Source organism: Aricia agestis, chromosome 2 (assembly GCF_905147365.1).
Source record: "Aricia agestis chromosome 2, ilAriAges1.1, whole genome shotgun sequence".
Classification (NCBI taxonomy): Eukaryota; Metazoa; Arthropoda; class Insecta; order Lepidoptera; family Lycaenidae; genus Aricia; species Aricia agestis.
Window position 1 is genome coordinate 8243209 of NC_056407.1, and position 19076 is coordinate 8262284.

Sequence of the window (19076 nt, forward strand, 5' to 3'; positions counted from 1 at the left end):
AAGTTAAGATTCATATTCGAGATGTCTTTTTATGCCTTGTGAAATATTATTTGCCCCCGGGACCGACGTAAATGCCTTCATAGCGAAGGTGTGTACGGCCTTTTTGTAAATTCAAACTTGACGCCAGTGCAGCCTGGCGCGGTGCGCCCAAAATGAAATATTACGGTAAAAATTCAAACCGAGCTAAACCAGCAGCTTAATAAAGTTTACCGTATTCGTGTAGCTCAAATATTAGCTATTAATATCGATTCAATGCTAGCGAAAATTAGGAAATAATGTTTGTGGTTTGTACATTTTTACGTGGGAGAGCCATGCTTCGGCACAAATGGGCCAGCTCGACCGGAGAAATACCACGGGCTCACAGAAAACCGGCGTGAAACAGCGCTTGCGCTGTGTTTCGCGGAGTGAGTGAGTTTACCGGAGGCCCCATCCCCTACCCCTTTTCCCTTCCCTACCCTCCCCTATTTCCTTCCCTACCCTCCTCTATTCCCTTCCCTACCCTCCCCTATTACCATATTCCCTCTTAAAAGGCCGGCAACGCACCTGCAGCTATTTTGATGCTGCGAGTGTCCATGGGCGACGGAAGTTGCTTTCCACCAGGTGACCCGTTTGCTCGTTTGCCCCCTTATTTCATAAAAAAATAAAGAATAAATAATTGAAAATGAGACTTTTGATAGTGGTCAATAATTGATTTTGTGTTTTAATAATTTTGTATTTTAATACAACGTACCTAACGTTATGATGTTAGGTTAGGTTAGTTACTGTACATTACCTCACAATATAAACAGAAGATAACTGAAACGCATTATACAAATTACTGCTGAATCAATAGAACACGAATTCAATGCTCAGTCTCCTGAATACCTATCTACAACATTCCAAGTTTCTAGAACATTCCGCTTCGGAAATCTGCCTCATAATTGTTTTAATATCCACAATTTCTGAAACCTTAAAGCAATTTAGAATTTAAATTATGTATCGTCAGTGAATTTCTTGTTTAAAATAATATACAATTAGAACATTTGTCTCAAATCTATCTGAAATCTGTAAAAATAAAGATCTGTATGTTTATTTATTTATTAATAAGGCATGCCAACATAATGAATACAAGCTTCCTTAAATGGCTAACAATTAGGTCCATATTTAGCATTAATGTCAATTGAAGACATGCACAATATTATTTTTTAAAACACAATGCAACATTAGTATATCTAAACTAATATTATAATTGGGAAGAGTTTGTTTGTTTGTTTGTTTGAACGCGCTAATCTCAGGAACTACTGGTCCGATTTGAAAAATTATTTCAGTGTTAGATAGCCCATTTATCTAGAAAAGCTATAAGCTATATTTTACCACGCTAAGACTAATAGGAGCGAAGAAATAGAGGAAAGTGTGGAAAAAACGGGGGAAATTATTTGAAAGGGCTTATTTAAACGTATTGGAGCAATTTTTATGTTATTTGGCACATATAAAGAATAGACCACATGAAAGGACATAGGTTTCTTTTTTTACGAAAAAAGGTTTCCATGACATTCCTAAATTACGCGGGCGAAGCCGCGCGGAACATCTAGTTTAATATAATTAGTGGAACAAAAGTATCTATACTAATAATATTATAAAGAGGTAAACTTTGTTTGTTTGTTTGTTTAATTGTAATGGATAGGCTCAAAAACTACTGGACCGATTTTAAAAGTTCTTTCACCATTCGAAAGCTACATTATTTACGAGTAACGTAGGCTACTTTTTATTTCGGAAAATATAGGGTTCCGTAATATTGTATAAACTGGATGGATTTTAGTGTTTGGTAAACAGACAGGATCTTCTGTAAAAATATATTATGTATTACGGTATAGGGCAACATGACCATGCTAGTGAAATCACGTGCAAAAGCAATTAATATAATATTATAATATCAGATTATATTGTTTAGACTCTAGGGCATATTATTACGAGAACATTTTAATGCTACAAGTTTTAAAAAAAATATACTGATCATAGTATAAACGATAAGGTAGACTTATATCGTCGTTTTTGTACAAAAATTTCTAAAAATAAATAAAAAATAAAAGAAAGCAAAGTTTACAAAAATTTCAAGATTAATTAACTGATAAACTCTTCCCATTGCGTCGCATCGCAAAAATATAATGAATGACGGGACTTACATCTAAAGTTAACAACGGGATGCCCGACAAATAGGGCAGCGAGATAAGACACTCGGTTTATATTCGAGTACTTTCATTGTTACAGAACAAAGGAGCATCGTCGAGGAGCGCGTTTTGTGTGAAATGGCAAACAAATTACCACAAGAATAAAGTAGGGATGCACCGTATATACGTCGAGAGTCCTCAACATTTCGTCGACGTTAGAACAACTTGTCCAATTAATTGTTGTTTTTACGGTATCGCCGCATGTGGTTTCGCTTCTCATACAATATTCTACATAATTAACTATTTCGTTCATTTGTAAAAATATAATCGACTAAGTACATATTATGTAAGTAAATAGATTTCCGCTACAAAAATCTATATACTCCAGGTTCCAATATTGGTTCTACAACTACGTAGTCAGTGTCAAGTGTTAGGAATCGCAGACACAATAGATTTTCAATTGTTATGCGACATTCGGGTGCTGCTGCTTGGGGATCGATGGGTTAAAAGAAGTCAAGCAAAGCGCAAGGGCTAGTTCAGGTTACCAGATTGCCTATTGAGCCTATTCTCCAACAAGTTTTGTCGATTTTTAACAATGTTATTAAAATTATGCCGGTCAAGTAGTCGGTAAATAAATTCCGAATCGTAAAATTATTTTGATATCTCATCTTAAAAAACCGTAATGAAGAGAATTAGTTTTTTTTATTTTTTCAAAAGCCTTTTTAGACAACATTTCTATATTATCAAATTCAGTGGCTCAATGATCATAAAAACTTCTGAGAGTTTCTTATCAATTTAAAAGTAAAATATTTGACCAAAAGGGTTATTCGGCGAAGTTAAGAGTTGGAATCGATATTAAATTGACACCGTAAAGTTGAAATTGGTCTCGCGATCACATTACCGCTTGAAGCGAATTGTGAAAGTTAAAAAAGCTTAAACTTAGTTTTATCAAACATTTCGACCGAAAATTATGCGGCGATTAAAGTATTAGAATCTAATACCGATAAAAAAGTTTTGAAGTTTATTGACGACAGTACTACCAGTTGAGATTTTAGCCCACAAATCCCACAATGCAGTATTGTGAATAGGGATTGCAATCCAGAATGATATTTACTTAATTTTATTTGTAAGTAAGACTAAATATTATTTTTAATTAACATAATATAAGTCTGTGAGGACAATTTAAGGTACTTAACGTTTATGAAAGTCTTATTAATCAATGATTCTTCTTTTAATCGTCTGTCACAGTTGAAGACTACTTGTAAAAGTTTGTTCCTTAAAGACGAATGTAATTTTAATGCAATGAAATAGGTTTACACGTTCGGCGCGAATGGGCCGGCTCGACTGAAGAAATACCACGTTCCCACAGAAAACCAGCGTGAAACAGCGCTTGCGCTGTGTTTCGCCGAGTGAGTGATTTTAGCGGAGGCCCAATCCCCTACCCTACCCTCGTCTATTCCCTTCCCTTCCCTTTCCTACCCACTATTACCCTATTCCCTCTTAAAAGGCCTGCAACGCACCTGCAGCTCTTCTGATGCTGCGAGTGTCCATGGGCAACGGAAGTTGCTTTCCATCAGGTGACCCGTTTGCTCGTTTGCCCCCTTATTTCATAAAAAAGGTATTATATTTATATTTTTCACTTTATCAGCTGTACCTATAATGTTTTAAGAATATGTAACATAGTATATTATTATATTCACAGTACGTTCAATATTTTTAATAACAGACAAAGCAGTTTCGCTCGGATTTTATTGCAATATCGAATATACTTTGGTCAATCGGGGCCCATTGTGGGATTTCGACGTTTTTCGATAAAGCTCGAAGCGTACATTTTGCTTCTATTGTAGTGAACGCTTTCAATATGTACGGAGGATAGGCATATAGGGCCACTTAATACAGCGGCCTCGATGAAATACGAAATATTATGGATTTATTTTTAGCTTTCAATATTTTTTCGTCTATGAATACTTTTGTTACGGAATTTCAATCCGTAATTGAAATAAGACTTATGTAGAGCGAAAAGCCAATGATAAGATACGTAATATTAATTGTTAGCTATATTATTATGGGTAGTATTTAATCGAGTGACTGTAAATTACAGTTTTAGGTGTCAAAATTACTAAATTTGGGTTATAGAATTACTATTTGAGCGACTGAGAGTGAGTGACGAGAAATTAACAGAACAGCAACTTAGAAATTATTTATTTGAGTTACTTAAAATACAAAATGAGCAGCTTCATAATTTTTGAGCGACCTACTATCTGTTTGAGTATAAACCCCGTTTATATATAAAAATCAATAATAAATTACACAAATTATAATCCTTAACGGAACGTCAAAGAAATGGGTAAAATTTTAATGGCGACCTATACCAACCGCTATACGGGGCTCCTACTTCTGGGTGGTTTACAAAAAAATAACCACGATGGCTAAGGCGGGAGCGAAGCGTAGCGAAGTCATCTAACCTAACCCAAAAAAGTCGTATTGGTCCGCAGCCCAACCTATACATATTATGTGAAGACTATTATCATTAATATATTAATATTTGACATTCTAGTCACTTCTTCCGGCTGCATAAATCGTCAAGACGAATCGGCATGGATTGATAGTCAATTTCTATAGTCCATCGATCCATGCCGATTCATGGATCGATGGTCAATTTATATAGTCACTTCTTCCGGCTGCATCAATCGTCAAGACGAATCGGTAGTCGATCGATAGTCAATTTCTATCACTGACCTCCATTATACACTTGTATAATGGAGGTCAGTGATAGAAATTGACTATCGATCGACTACACTTGTATAATGGAGGTCAGTGATTTCTATTGTCACTTCTTCCGGCTGCATCAATCGTCAAGACGAATCGGCATGGGTCGATAGTCAATTTCTATAGTCACATCTTCCGGCTGCATCAATTGTCCAAGACGAATCGGCATGGATCGATAGTCAATTTCTATAGTCGCGTTTTCCATTACCTCCTGTTTATGTAACCCTGGTGGAGATCGCGTGCCGCCGGAGATTTACAACTCAATCCGACAATCAGTGAAACGCTTAACTAGGCGATAAGGTGTTGGCGAATGATTGCGTCCGTTTATTTGAAGATAGCTGCTGATATTTTCGACACGATACAACATTAAGTGGTTAATTTATGTGAGCCGGTACTTCTGCGAAACCGCCCTATGTTGAAGGCTTTTTAGGGTTCTGTAGTCAACAAGGAACCCTTATAGTTTTGGTCTGTCCATTCGTCTGTCCGTCTGTCTGCCTGTCTCTCTGTCCGTCTGCCTGTCCGTCTGTCTGTCCGCGGTTTTGATCAGAGACTATAGGACCTACAGGCTACAAAGCTGTAATTCGGCATGAATGCACATATGAATGATGCCGACAAAATGCTATACAAAATCTTAAAAAAATATTTTTTATAGTACCTCCCTACGAATAATAAAAACTATTTTTTTCGCCACCGTGTGCGGTGTCGTTGGATAGGTTTTTTTAAATATTACGAGTATTCATAAATCATTTTTTGTTTTTGGGATCCATTTGTGAAATATTAAGTTCCAAAGCGAAAAATCGTTAGAGTCCAGTAAACGGTTGCTTCTGGAAACGTAAAAAAATTCACGGGAGTAGGAAATATGCTGAATTTAAAAGGAAAACTATCACGAATAAGAAGACTTAATATTAGGTTATTGAGTAATTATAGTCGATCAACTAAAAAAAATATACGGCGAAGTATAAAGGAATTTTTCGTTCCAATTCCTTAAACGTAACTGAGATGATGACGTTGTTAGTAGTACGTTATAAATGTTCATTCATTAACCATACAAAAATTATCAATAACTAGTGGTACTACGGAACCGGTACGGGACGGTTTTTAATTTAGCTTGTACTTTCTGTTGGTGTTACAAAACTAGATTCTTAAGTGGGTTTTTGATTAAAAAAGAGCTACTAAGTATACCATAGTACTGCAGAATAATAATGCATAGTAAAACGTATAAGTCTAATATATATTTAATTAAACACGATTGGTAAAAGTATGTTACGACTGTCTTACATTTAATTGTATTAATTTTGAAGTAACCTGCAACTTGCTGGTTATTTATTGTCGCACCTATCTCCTTTCTCAGCCTGTCTAGCATACGCCAACGAGATATCTCACTCTCGAGATAATTAAAAACTACTCGTCTCAAAATGTCAAAATCTCGACATTATCTCGACAAAACTCTATAAAATGTGTTATTTCGATGATAGATCTAAGCGAGAAAAAATGTTTGTCATGTTAGGGTCAATAGAGATGAAGAGACAAACCATCAAACATCGAGAAAACATGTAGAGTGAGATATCTCGTTGGCGTATGCTAGGCAGGCAGGACTCCAATATATTATGTAATATTATGTATCTCCGTATCAAACATTAAAATGAATTTTACTATAAAAGTGATAGTATATTAATTTATCATCTACATTTTTTGTAAATTAATTTTCTCGATCCTGAAATCCAAATCCACATTGTTATTATAACTGTATTTTAGTAACAGAAAATAAATGCAAAACGCAACAACGAACTCGTGTATTCTATATATAATAAAAGTATTTTATCACAGTAAATAAAGCTTAAAATTGTACGGTAAGGGAAAATTGTAGTCGTAAATTGTTAGTTTGTTCTTGACAAGTTTTGTGTGCCAACAGGCATGTAACGCGTCCGTAATGGCCTCCCATTCGCTAGATCACCCCATTCCGCCAAAAATATACACTTATAAGCCATAATAATACTTACAATTATACTCATTTTGGAGCTAAAAATAACGTCAATAAACTCTTTGGAGTTGTTTTATAATAAAAGGGAAATTAACACACCGTTGGTAGTCTTTGTATTATTGTCACCTGAGATTTTTGTTTAAAATGTTTAATAATAATCTATCTTTAGTATCAAATCTAAAAGAGCCATAGATGGACGTTCCGCCGTATAATTTAAAACAATATTAGCAATAGTCTGGTACCCGTAACACAAGTCCTTCAGGTACTTAGCACGGGGCCAGACTGATGTGGTGGTGAAGCATCCATATTATAATTATTATTTAATACTTCATAGGAAACCTAAACTAACCGAACGATGTCTCCTAAAAAATCTGTCAAACTTTTCGGTTTTCTTACAAACTTTAAGTACATTATTTAAATCTATTATGTCACCTTATAATATAGGAAAAATGCAGTATCCGGATAAGCTTGAGGGAAATGCCGTGCGGCAGTTTCAGGTCCGGCAGGTCTGGCTATTCTCCGCCACATTACCCCCACCGCACTCCGGACCTATTTGCCGGAGATCAGATTAATGCCACTCCTCCCTCGGCCGTTTGGCAAGCCATATTTTGTGCTGCAAATATACCGTAATACATAAATTTAAATTCATACATAAATTGACTGAATAAACATTTATAAAGGCTCACAAAGGTAAAGGTGACTTAGGTATTTATTTGCCTAAAACATTATAATAAATATCGTAATAAAAGTTGCAAAAAACAAACGAGTTACAGCATAAATACAGAAACAAAAATGGCGGCCATTGTTACTAATCATATTTCACCGTATCCATAGAGGGCAATAGCGTCATTCGCGACATTCATCTGCCGTACAGCAGTCAGTTGAACAAAACAAACGGGCAATAGAATAGATTTCCCATGGGCGCTGTATATTATGACTTTCCATAGCTGAATATTCCACGCGCCTGTATGACCGACCATTATCTGTTACTTGCGCTTTATTTATTCTAGCACGGGGGAATCCTGAAACTCTGATTACGTTCAGATTGCTTTTCCGTGTTAATTACGCCACGAAATTTCTGCTTTCAAATGACATTTGAATACTTTACGGCAGAGGTTTTGCCGGAGTAAAAATTAGTGCAACATTTAGTACTGCTCGCTTTGTTTGTTGCTAATGGGTTTTGAGTAACATGCTAGGATACTCATTTATTTACATCATAATAATTGCGCTTATAATATTTTATATCATTTTATAATATTGTAGGTCTCAGTTTATTTTAAAACCAATAGTTGTTAAAATTAAACTTAATTTTAATTTAAGGTAAATAGTATCAAATATTTTCTGTTTTACTACGACATATTATAGTTACATATTAATTGTTATTAATTTAGTAGTGACTTTATACATCATAACCAGTTCCTATTTTTAACCCCCGACAAAAAAGAGGGGTATTTTAAGTTTGACGTGTCTGTCTGTCTGTCTGTCTGTCTGTCTGTCTGTCTGTCTGTCTATCTGTCTGTCTGTCTGTTTGTCTGTGTGTGTCTGTCCGTGGTATCGTAGCATCCAAACGGGTGGACCAATTTTGATGGATGAAGGATATTCATTGGGATATGATCCTGTTGATAGGATTTTTTTCTGCACTATTTAAACCAACACAATTTTAAAAAGCATGAAATAAAATTAAATTAAGAAATTTAAAAAAAAACCCCGCTAAACAACTTTAAAAAGTAATAAAATAATATTTACTGCCTTTGAGTTTAAATAATTCCTAACTTGTGTAAAGTAATATTTTAGTCCATAATTGTTGTCACGGTGTGTCGGGGGACCGTTAATGTTTGATTTCACATAAATTATAGTCACACAGCGAACCAGTGTAGTGTAGTGTAGTGTGTATGTAGTGTATCAGTTCACAGCGAATCGAATCGAGATAATAATCAGCGACTTGGCGGTGGTAGGTTGTAGTTTACTTGGCGGTCCCCCGACACACCGTGATAACGATTATGGACTAAAATATTACTTTACACAAGTTAGGAATTATTTGAACTCAAAGGCAGTAAATATTATTTTATTACTTTTTAAAGTTGTTTGGCGGGGTTTTTTTTTTAATTTCTTATTAAATAACATATTGTAGTAATTGATAATATTCATGGAATCCAAACTTTTATTTTTAACACCTGACAAAAAAGAGGGGTGTTAAAAGTTTGACGTGTCTGTCTGTCGGTCTGTATGTCTGTCTGTCTGTCTGTCTGTCTGTGGCATCATTTAAGTAGCATCCAAACGGGTGGACCGATTTTGATCTAGTTTTTTTTGTTTGAAAGCTGACTTAATTGAGAGTTTTCTTTGCTATAGTTCATCATCATCAGCCTGCTCCGTGCTGAAAAATCGCAGTTCATCTGGTTCGTGAAGGGCCGATTAGCCAATTGCCGTCGTTTGGTGGGCTTTATTGCATTCTAGGTCGTGACATTCATGAATATTTACACATTAATGGAAAGTTGACCTGGTGCTGCAGCATCACCAGGTAATCAATAGGATACCCAACTCCTCACCAACTTACAGCAATGGTTTCGTGTTTGGACTCATTTTGATTGCGACAACTAGTAAGACGTAGATAACCAATAAATTTTTGCATGCTGCTGCTGCAGCATCACCTGGGTTCTATAGGAGCCGAGCTCCATATGAACCCAAAGTGGAAGTTTCATGTTTGGACTCATATTGACGCGTGACGGCCTCATCCAAAAGGACATTCCTAGATCAGGATCATATTACATCCCAATGAATACCTCATTGGGATATAATATGATCCTGTTGATAGGAATTATTTTGCACTATAACCAACACAAGTTTAAAAAGCATGAAATAAAATCAAATTAAGAAATTTAAAAAACCCCCGCCAAACAACTTTAAAAAGTAATGAAATAATATATTTTACTGACTTTAACTTTAAATAATTCCTAAGTGTAAAGTGAAATTTCGTCCATAATTGTTGTCAAGGTGTGTCGGGGGACCGCTAATGCAGATGTTTGATTTCACAAAACATTATAGTATCGAGACAATCACTGACGGCGATACAAAAAAATGCAAAAGACACTGTTGGCGGTCCCCCGACACACCGTGACAACAATTATGGACTAAAATATCACTTTACACTTAGGAATTATTTAAACTTAAAGTCAGTAAAATATATTATTTCATTACTTTTTAAAGTTATTTGGCGGGGTTTTTTTTTTAATTTCTTAATTGTATCTTTATCAAAGCTACTGAGAATATATCCGTCCAGAAGACGAATAGGTACTTTGTTCACAAGTTACAAAGTTAAAGAAAAATACAAAACAAAGGTATTTTCTCCTAATCTATAAAAGTTTAGCTTCTACAGTATTTGCTTTTAGGCGTACTTTATTATTTACAATGATGACAAATACGGGTCACCAAAAAAGCGCACTGATGTTAACATTTCAAAGTGACCCTTATCAATTTACTGACGCGCTGTCAGCTCGCCTGTCCATTAGCATGTTTTGTTCCACACAAAAAATATTGTCAAAATAGTCTCGACACTTTTTCTGAAAAGATTCAGGGGAGAAACGTCTGAAGCAAGTTTGTGGTATCATGAAACGCGCGTCTAATATAAAGTATGTATTTACAAAAGTATCGTAATGGTTTCATAATATCAATCTTAGGTAAAATACGCAATATTATTATTGTTTGCCTGATTTTAGCTCTTAAAACGTGTTTTCTATACAAAAATTAGAATATTTTTATTTTATAATGCAGCTCTTAAGATGTGGCGGTAAAACCCCAGGACCGAGTTATATATATGTAAAATCGGTCAAATAGCTAGTATTATTATTAGTAGTGTACCAGCTATGCAAGATAATTTTACCTATTACCTGGTAATAGGTTAGATTGCACAATTGAGCGCTCCTGTTTCCTATCCGCAGGTATTATGTCTATGCCTTATCTAATTCGCTTCAATTAGTTCATAATATAGCAGGAGTTTCTGTGCCAAATGACTTTCCTTGAACTGAAGTCGATTTATTTAAGGGCATTTCAGTAATAAAAAATGCAAAGCTCAGCCCTCATTAAGCACAACACTAAGATGATATTACGACTCCGGGTATCAAAGGGACTATAGCGTTACAAGAAGAATGCAAAATGTTCAAAGCTCGCTAATTAAGGAAGCTACAAAGCTTCTTATTTGTTATTTATGAAGGGTCAAATATTATGTTATGCTAATATTAACGGTATCGCTTACGTTTGAGTTTCGTGGTTCGGGTAATAGCTATAGGGTACACTCATTGTAGTTAAGTCAGTTGTTACGAGGTAATAGTTTATAGTAAGAGATTACACTGCGGTGCCCTGTAGACACAGAGATATTAAATATTATGCATTATTAAAATTTGATTAAAAATTGTTTTCCACACCGGGGCGGTAACGTCACGTGAATTTTTAAATGCGTGTCAACAAAAATCTGTGCGTAATAAGAAATAAAAAATCGGCCAAGTGCGAGTCGGACTCGCGCACGAAGGGTTCCGTACCGTTATAATAAAAGGTAAAAATTGTGTTTTTGTATGGGAACCCCCCTTAAATGTTTATTTTATATTGATTTTATTATTAATTATTAAAGTACAAATATAATTAAGAATATTGGGGGTATTTGAAGTGTCTACCTGCTACCATAATTATTGCTTTACGAGCAAAAAAGGCCAAAAAAATCACGTTTGTTGTATGGGAGCCCCCCTTAAATCATTTTATTTTATTTTTAGTATTGTTATATCGGCAAAAGAAATACACAATCTCTAAAAATTTCAGAAGTCTAGCTATAGCGGTTCTTGAGTTACAGCCTGGGGACAGACAGACGGACAGACATCGAAGTCTCAGTAATAGGGTTCCCGTTTTTACTCTTTGGGTACGGAACCCTAAAAATACGCAGATACTTTAGGACTCGAGAAAAAACGCGCTTTCTTAACGACTTCATAATAATGCTGTTTATAAAAACAATATCGTTAAATTTTCCTTAATCGGTGTCATGCAAATAAGACCTAATAATACTCGACAAAACATAAAAGCCTCAAAACATAAAAGCCTCAACTTGTTTGCTTAATATGATTTGACGTACTATAATTGCGTCTTTGTTTGCGGTGTTCCCGTGAAAACTGTGGGGCAATACAAACAATCCTAAAGATATTATTTCGAGCGTATTCGGTAGATTTACGTCCGATATACAAGCTGTGTTGGATTTGGCAAATGACAGACAAATTGGCGGGCTGCGAACGTGACGTGCGCCACAGTAACTAGGCCCCGGTGTGGAGGAAAGGCACGAATAAATCATATTATGTACGACGATAAATATTTCAACTCATACTTTTGGTCGGGGAATCTGAGAAAGCTGCGCTCGAATTGAAAAATGCAATTGTCAAAAATATGTGATTTAATAGCCCGCTCCCCGAGTTTAGGATTAGGGGATGTAGAGGACGTCTACGATTTAGTTTCAAATCAGTATGTCAGATTTTTGCTTGTAGCTGCGGAAGAAGATAGTAAACTATAGTACTTTTATCGACCTGTGTCTTTGGTTAATCCCATACCAATGTATTTATCAGTTCTTTTCTTCTTCTTTCCTTCTAAGAAAAAGATACACTTGATGTGACAAAACAGTGCGTTGGAAATGATTCCAATCACCGATATTAGATTTAAGACGCCGATTGGTATTTTCTTATAATTTCGGTGTAAATTATCATATCGGTGGTTAAAATGACCACCGATTACACCGATATAAAAGCAGCGACGTGAGAAAAAACGCACTTTTTAGGAAATTATAAAAAATGCATTATATCTAGGATACATTTGGTTACAGATAATGAAGATTAATCACTTACTCGTACTACATTCATTAGACCCAAACAACTATTTGAAAACTATTCAATTCATTAAAAAAATTCAATCACCGATATTATAAAATAATTGACCGAGAGCATATTTAATGACATACTTATGTTGTTGGCGGGAATATGCAGTGCTTTGACACAAGTCCGTCTTGACTGTTTGGAAGCACACACTAAGGAGTAAATTAAAATTGGGGTGGGGAAACTGTCCGACTCGTCGATGAAAAGTAATGTTTAAATTTATTTTAACCAGCGATATGAGAAAAAATCTCAGGACAAGTACATCTGTGCCTCTAAGTTACTATAATCGTTAATTATATAATAAAATATGGTATATAATAATAGATAAACTAATATTCTATGAAATAATATAAGTTATACCCCTAAATTATTCATATTTGTTAGTATATAAGCGTTTTTGTTTGTAAAAAAAGTAGAGGGACAGCACCGATTTGATAAAAATAGATCTTTAAGTTATTTATTTCTACCTTTGTAATAGTCCTAGGCATATTATATTTTTGCCACAATCCTAAAGCTACCCATTGAATACTAAAAGAAATAATTTACAACAATATTCCCTTTTTTTAATAGTAATTTCAACGGAGACAAAATAAAAAGCCGTTTGGGAAATTCACCCACATACAGTGACATAAAAACAAAATAATCTTACTAATTTTATAAATATAACTGTATTATAGGGGTCAATTCAAACCGCAACGCGACGCGGATACATTTCTAAAGTACTGAATTGATAGATTTCAATTGCGACATCTTGCAAATAATCTCAAATCCATACTTTAGAAATGCATCGGGTCGCGTTGCGGTCTGAATTGACCCTTAGGGCCTGTCCACATGTCCACTTTACGACGTCGTCAACGTGGAACGGTGCGGTAACGTGGCACGGTACGTTGTTGTGACGTGAAAATTTACGTCAACGTAACGTAAAAATGCACGTCACGATGTAGCAATATTGTACGTCTTCACAATCACCATGCCTTGTAAAATTGTTACATTCTTCACTATTTATCTAGATATGGACCGCACAATACATATGCTGCTTCTACTATCATTAAGAAGACGGAGAGAGAGATTTAAAAAAAAAGACGTAAAATGTTGCTACACTGTGACGTGCATTTTTACGTTACGTTGACGTAAATTTTCACGTCACCTCAACGTAGCGTGCCACGTTACCGCACCATTCCACGTTGACGACGTCCTGGCGTGGAGATGTGGACTGCGGGGCTAAAATCAGAGTAGACAGAATGATAGAGTATGCCGACTTAGAACTGATGTTGAAATTTTTAAATTTGACGTATTATGACGAAAATCGTCGCTAGGGTTGTTAAATTGTTACCTACGAATTTAAAACTATGACATATTCGCTGGACGTGTTCCTCTTTGGTCGTATTGTTGTTTGTGTTTTGGCACATGCGATTAAAATTGTCAGAATCCAATTTTGAAATCTTTATTTTAAATATTTAAAAATAAATTATATCAGCCAGCGCGAGGCACATTCCGTTCATAATCCTAGTGAAACCCAACGAATTTGACAGATATTGAAACCTGTCCGTTTCTTTGCAGTCGAACTACTGGTCGTTATGTCTATTGTGCTAAAATGGTCATTTTGAAGAATCATAATTATTATTAATCATAATATGATTCATTTTTTCAAAATCGCAAAATGCAAGCCTGCTTGCAATTCATGTCTAGTAATTCGTACTAATTTGACATTTGTCAGTTTGACAGTTTTGACAATTCATTTGCTGAATTGATTGAGAGGAATTGCTAAATGTGAGCATTTTAGCGCCGCAGGCCGTTATGGTGAAATATTTTGAAGAGATAAACAAAAATAAACTTCAACATTAATTTATCTAAAACCTTTTCTTTGATCGATAACCATTTCAATTTTTTTTCTTTTAATCAAACTAAAAGGCACCGCAATTTAAATCAAATAGAGTAATACTTTTTGTCAAATTACCTCTTTCTAAATTGGTTTAAGGACCGCTTCCTTATATTAAAGAATTGTTTGTCTTTGTTTTCGTTAGATCGACAGCGAAAGACATCAAAGTTAATTTATAATATATGAAGCTTAACGGGAATTCCTTATCAATCTCGAGTACTTTTGGTCTATTGTTCGGATAATCGATAACGGAACGAAATTCCATTAAGGGAATACCATCGACAACGTATACAAAAAATCTACACAATTTTCGATTTTCATGCTTTCATTTATCCAAGATAGAATTCCCCGGAGCCTTTTAATTAATTTTTTCGCTTTGACAGTTATTGATCGTTTAGAGTTTCAATAGGTGAGGCTCTGTTTATGTCGAATACTTAGCGGACTGATAATAAATCACGGGAAAAGTGAAAGCGGCTTTTAAGCCTTTCATGGTCTATATATCATACGAATGAGGCTTCGTGGCGCACCCGACTTGTACAGCGCCCGCTTTTAGCGACTTACATTGTTGCCCACTTTGAATCTATTTCACATCCGGCGAAACCAATCAATTGTAATCGTTTTTTCTTTGTGTGCTCCGCTTATATCCTGACTCGGACTTTGTGCTTAGAAGTTGGATTTCTATTTGTGAAAGTTAATTTTATGGCGATTATTGCCTATTTGTAATTATTGTATTAGTGATTATTAAATAAATAAATATAACAAACAACATGTAAATTGTGTAAATTTCTAAATAATTACAGTCGTACTTAATGTCTGTCTGTCTGTGCCCGTTCACGCTTAAATCACTAAACCGGTTTTGGTGAAATTTTCAGTGTGACTATATATAATATGACTCATGGAACCTACAGTTCCCACGTTATAAACGAATTTAAGCAATGAAGTCGCGGGCATCAGTGGCGAAGGGTGAATATTTTCGGAAGGGAAGCCGGAGTAAAAAATCTACTTAGCAAAACGCTCAGCACTGATGTTCAACAATGTTCGAGTTTCAAGTTTGATAATGATGCCTTTGAAAAATGCCTTCTGAGTTAAGTTGTATGCGTGACGGCACATGCGGTCATTCAAAACTAAGTTTGCAAAACGAAGTTTCCTTCGACAGCAAATAATCTGTCAGACAACAGTCTCAGCTGTGCGAGTCACAATTAACAAATCACAATACAAATTAATTTAAATTCGCGACACTGCACTTTCTTAACGCTAAAACAAATTACATTCGACATTTAAAACACAAAACAAACAAGTTGTTTACAAACACTCATCCGCCATTTGACTCATATAACAATTTTACTTCATGAAGTTCATCTTTCTCGCTCGCACTTGTGCGTTGCTAATAATTAACCTTTCTCCGTAATAACTCGCCGAGTATCGGCTTATTTCCGAGTATATTGGCGCGTGGTAGAACAAGACAGAACATGACGATCAGTTCACAGGAATGAAAAGGACAGATGCTTACTATGAAATATCGTTGTATGAAGAAATAACCCGCTAATAATTTATCGGATTCTATCGGAGATGGCCTGCATGTTGCTTAATTGCATTGCCTATATAAATTTGTAGGCAATTAATTATTAATTCAAACTATTTCAAGTGAGAGAAAAATTTATTGCATATAAAATTTTGTAGGCGTTTAGTGAATTAAAAGTTTTTTAAGTATGTAAAATATTTATTAGATAAAAATGTATTTGGCCCATAGATTCGATTTTCCAAAAGGGAAGCCGACGGGAATCGGGTTATATGGACTCTTCGCCACTGGCGGGCATCATCTAGTTCGAAATAAATCTTTTCTGTTCACATCGCTTTCATTCCACACCACCTCCTTTATAAACCAACCAAGTATTTTTATTAAAACCTTATTGCACACTACATATAAAACAAAGTTGTTTAATACAAAGTCATCAAAGTTCAACAAAGTAAAGCGCAAATCTTGTAGCGCAGTCATAAATCAAAGTACCTTACACAAACTAAAGTAAAATAAACATCGTAGGAACTAATTAGTGTACAAAATTCATGTGGGACCGGCGCGGGCGGCCACGGCTGAAGTACAGTTTGATGTTGCGCTCACAAAATTAGCCAAGTTTAGGGGCGAAGTCGACCTCGACTCTAACAAGTTAATTTAAACTGCCCGACTGATTTGCACTGAACCGTGACAATAACTCGTTTATTTTATATTGAATTTTTTTCTATATACCTAATGGGTTAGAATTTTGTAACTGGCAATAAAAGTTTAAAGATGTGCACTAGATTTTTAATATAGACATAATAATATATTTTTATTGTTTAGATGCGCCAGCCAGAGCAATGTTTTAAGCAAAGTCTTTATAATTTTTCGAACTCTCCAAAAGGTAATGAAATTCGAGATGCATTAAAATGCTTTTACGAATAATTGATTGATAGATGATATTGTTATTCATGCAGTTTTTTGATAAATTGCTTTTAAAACGTATTAAATATTTAAAAATATTGCATAAAAGAGATAGCTGAACGCATAAATCACTCTGTATTAATAACATTGTGAAGCTCAGAAATTGTTATTTTTACTTTAAGTGATATTCCGATACTAAAATTGATCATTTGATAGGTAGAGCCCATAATATACATATAATTAACACCTGATTAACTTCCATTTTAACTGCAGCCATCCATACTGATATTATAAAATATTATGCGAAAGTGTGTCTCTGTTTGTCTGTCTTCACGCTCAAACCACTGAACAGATTTTGCTGAAATCCCGGGAAAAGACATAATATGATACTTTTTACCCCAAAAAATCCCGGGTATTGCATAAAAGAGATAGCCGAGCGCATGAAACACTCTGTATTTACAACGTTGTGAGGCTCAGAAATTGTAAATACTTGAACTGCCGCACTCAGAGTGGAACATTAATTACTTAAATGTAATTAATTCAAAATTTTGACATAAGCGCCATAGATTGTCTATCAAACTCTCCATTAAATTAAAGGTGATTCGTAATTGAATTTCTCTGAGTGGCTGAGTGCGGCGGTAAGTTACATTCCGATGATAAAGCCGATCATTTGATATGTAGCGCTGATATAATAATTATATCAGCGCTACATATCAAATGATTGTCTACGGGGGCATGTCTTAATTATTAAGACCTGCCCCCGTAGACAAGTGACAAAACGCTAACGCTAGCGCTACAAAATGTATGTCAAATCGCATACATTTTGTAGCGCTAGCGTTAGCGCTTTGCCACTTGTCTACAGGCCCTGATTAACTTCCATTTTAACTGCTAAAAATATTTTGAAACTTCAATAAACACTGTCATGATGCCGGAAACCTCTGTCATTCCATTTAAACAGTTGATAGTGAACATATCAATTTTTGCTGGCATTGTGTACAGACGTGTAAGTTCACGCTATAAATCATATGCGAGTGCAGTATTTATTAACATAACACAAAGCGTGTCTCGCATTGTGCGGTAAGTACTTTCATTGTGCTGCTTGTGAACATAACAGTGACATAATACTAACATTGTTCTTGTCAGATTTACAGGTATGAGCTAGTTCTATGAGGTCGCATTACTGAATGGTACTGCATCACGTTTTCAGCAACACACTGCAGAAAATACATGATAGGAAACAATATGAAGATTCAAAACTGGGTTACGTTATAGTTATAACATGTTTTTTCCTTCTCTTGTACGTTATAAAAGGGGCTCGACACAATGTGGATCTTTTTGATATTATTAATAATTTATATTATATCTGGTCGCTGTTTAGCATTTGTGTTTACCCAGAAATATTTTGTTGAGTTATGAATGTAATCTTATTCTAAATGATCTAAAGAATATGACGGCATTCAAATCGACTTTTCATCGCCTTACGGAATAATATTAGAAAACAATACGAATAAACCCAACGCTAGCTCTACAACTCCATAATAATTCCCATGAATACTAATGACATTGATGAAACACGAGCAACTAAATATTGTCATTTTGGAGGTATTTCGCAGCTTTCCGGCCAAGGGAAATTTCAGCGTCCAATATGACAAAAGCTGCTACTAAGCTTGTTAGTGTTATACGTAGTAGTATTAATTTGGTATAGACGGGCTTGCCTTTGACACGGTCCTATCTCTGGCGTGTAATTCAATTTGCTTTATCCTTTGCCGGGAAAATGACGATGTATTGCCGTCGATAACTATAATATTCATAATTTAAGGCGGCGCCATTTTAATCTTATCAAGTTTTCGACCATTTATTAGACGCCAGCGTAATCTTTATTGAAGTTTAGTGGAAACGTTTAAAAATAGACGACAAATAATAATATTATGCTTCATTATTCATATAAGGTTTTATTAGCTGAAGGTAAAGTAAGAAGGTCGTA

At 35.1% G+C, this 19076-nt stretch overlaps 1 long non-coding RNA gene across 1 annotated transcript; it reads left to right on the top strand.

Annotated features, from left to right (window-relative positions):
• The first annotated feature begins 2597 nt into the window (after positions 1-2597).
• Positions 2598-17939, top strand: LOC121739973. The gene is made up of 3 exons (XR_006037513.1): positions 2598-2659; positions 10186-10192; positions 17928-17939. It is a non-coding gene; the product is annotated as an uncharacterized LOC121739973 (long non-coding RNA).
• Positions 17940-19076: the final 1137 nt, after the last annotated feature.